Source organism: Triticum aestivum, chromosome 5B (assembly GCF_018294505.1).
Source record: "Triticum aestivum cultivar Chinese Spring chromosome 5B, IWGSC CS RefSeq v2.1, whole genome shotgun sequence".
NCBI classification, from domain to species: Eukaryota; Viridiplantae; Streptophyta; class Magnoliopsida; order Poales; family Poaceae; genus Triticum; species Triticum aestivum.
Window position 1 is genome coordinate 702,879,662 of NC_057807.1, and position 2,639 is coordinate 702,882,300.

Sequence of the window (2,639 nt, forward strand, 5' to 3'; positions counted from 1 at the left end):
CACCCTTCTGACCGCCAGGCGGCTGCTTGACGCAGCAGAACGTCGTATTGTGGGAGAACACGTGCTTGCTGTACTTACGAATAGGCCTGGTGAAGGTGCCTCCAGATTTGGCGTACCCGGGGAGAATATCATCAAGAACCTTCTTGACATTTGTGTAGTCTACGTTCGACTGACGGTCCGGGTCGAAATACGTGGCCATGGAATATTTGGGGCTTAGGAGGATGAGCGTGCAACGTGTGTCACTGCAGAAAACACGGAATGTTAAAAGAAAAACGATCGAAATGTAAGAATTCATATGTTACGGGCCGGTTGAGGGGAGGACTTACTCGGGAAAGTAAGGCACGAGGAAGTTATCCTTATCTTGGTTTGCCAGAATGACGCCTTCGAGGTAAGAACTCGCGACTTGCCGGTCCCCAGCGCTGCCCAAGATCTTGGCACGCATGTAGAAGGGGTCGACTATCACGATGTCCGGGGTCTTGTCGCGAATGATCCGCATCTCCATACTCAGCGAAAATAGCCGAACGAAGGTGTAGTGCAGCGGATGAAGGTTCAACATAGCGTGGATGTCATCAAAACGCAGGACGATCGTACGCCCGATGGAGTTATCCACAAAGCCCTTGCCCTCTGGCACCTTGGCCGCGAAAACCGGGTATGCCACATCCTTCTCCCTGAGACGCCGCTTCTCCAAAGAAAGAACACTGTCATGCAGACTCCGCATAGCACCGGTTGCAACATTGAGCATATTTGTCGGTAGCATCACCCTACCCGCCACATGCACCCTCCTCGAGATATCCTGCGGTGAAGGTGGCCCGTCCTGAGCACGGATCGTACTCGGTGCCGCTGGCTCGCACCCTTCTTAGTCTTTCTTTTGCGTGCCTTCTTCTTCTCCTGTAATGGGACCGAGTTTTGCTCACAGACCGCCTTCTTGAGTGTGTTGGGGCTGATAATATTTCGCACCTCGCCTATCTGAGGCTCGGTGAAGTCGGCAGCTGGAGGCGTCTCCTGAGAGCTGAACGCCAGACGGCGCCTGTTGCAACTTGGCTTCTCCGCGGTACGAGCTAGATCGCACACGTCTTTTGTTGGGTTTGGTTCTTGAGAAGGAGGCCCCATGAAGTCGCCATCGTACCCATGCTCGGCAAAGTACTGATCGACGTTGCCAAATGTATCATAGTCGTCGTCGTCATTCTGATCCTGTGCCATATGCATGTTTGAATCCAGTGGCATAGGGATGTCCGGCACCGTTACGGCGGTCTTGCCATGGGGCCGACTTGGCGCCGGCACGACTGGCGGTGTTGTCTTTGGGGTGGTGTCCCCCGCCCCCAAACGAATCTGGCTCTTCGGCCAAAGCAGGGGCCAGCTCAGGCAGGCGCTGAGGGTCATCACGTCATCATCGTCGGCCCCGACGGGTCGATTCGGAGGTAACAAGTCGTCGCAGCCTGGCAGCACCCGAACCAGTTGAACCCTAAACAAGTTGGGTGGCATCTGGGTACCGTGGAACAAGGGGTTGCCCGGTTGAACGATTTTGCCCTTGGCGACATCGACCAACTCGTTGTTCACGAAGTGGAGGAGAGTGCACGGAACGTCGGCGGGGCCCTGCGAAAACATGTAGGGCGTCAGGGATGCCCAGTCAAAGGCAAGGAGATGAAGTCCTCGGCCGAGAGAGGCTTAATTAGTTACCGTGATGATGGCGTCGAGCTCGGCTAATGTAGAGGCACCGCCAACGGCGGGCGTGCAGTTGACGGAGGGGCCGCTTGCTGCAGAGGTGCCGGCCGGCGTACACCCGGGTGCATTAAGCTCCCGTGCCGGCGTCGGAGACACCAATGCCGCCTCCGCTGGAGGCACCAATGGCCCATCCATCGCATTATGCGAGTTGCTGGCCGTGAAGCTAGGAATCGGGGGCGGCCCCTGTTGGCCGCCCGCAATCCACGCACTCAACCCCGAGATCAAGTTAGGCACAAGGGCGGTGATCGTCGCTCCGAGTCGTTGTTCCACTTGCTCTTGGACAATCTCCGGAATCCGCGCCACCTGTGCCTTGAGTTCTTGAACCTCTCGCGCCTGGCTTTCCGAGCTGGTCTTTTTCTCCTTCCGCACACCAGCGGTATAGTATGACCCCCATTTTGTCGACAAGCCTTTGCCGGCCACACGACCAGCTGACGTCGGCTTACTGAGCTTATCCTTGTTCTTCATTATATTCAACCTCCTATTTAGAGTGGTGTCCCAAGGGTTGCTCTGAGTCGACCCCGCGCTACTGCTTTCAGTCGCCTGCGGAAGGAATGTGAACCATTTAGAAATTCGGCTTCATTAATTAGAATGCAACCATATGGAGCTAATTACGCGGGGGTGTATTCCTTACCAGAACAAGCTCAAGCCGCCTGGTCTTCGGATCCGTGGTAAGCTCCTTTGTTTTCGGGTCCTTCTTGTACCGGGCCCTGACAAAGTTCCTGGTCTGCTTGTCACCGTATTTATCGAAGAGGGGCGGTAGGCCTTGCTCGGCACGGTCCGCCTCCTCCTTGTCCCATATAGGCTCCGCCACTCTGTAACCGCAGGGACCGAGTGTGTGTTCCCCTATGTTCAGCTCCCGCATTTGTTTCCCCCACTCACTTGATTGGGAGCTTGCGGTGCTCGAGCAATTGATCTTG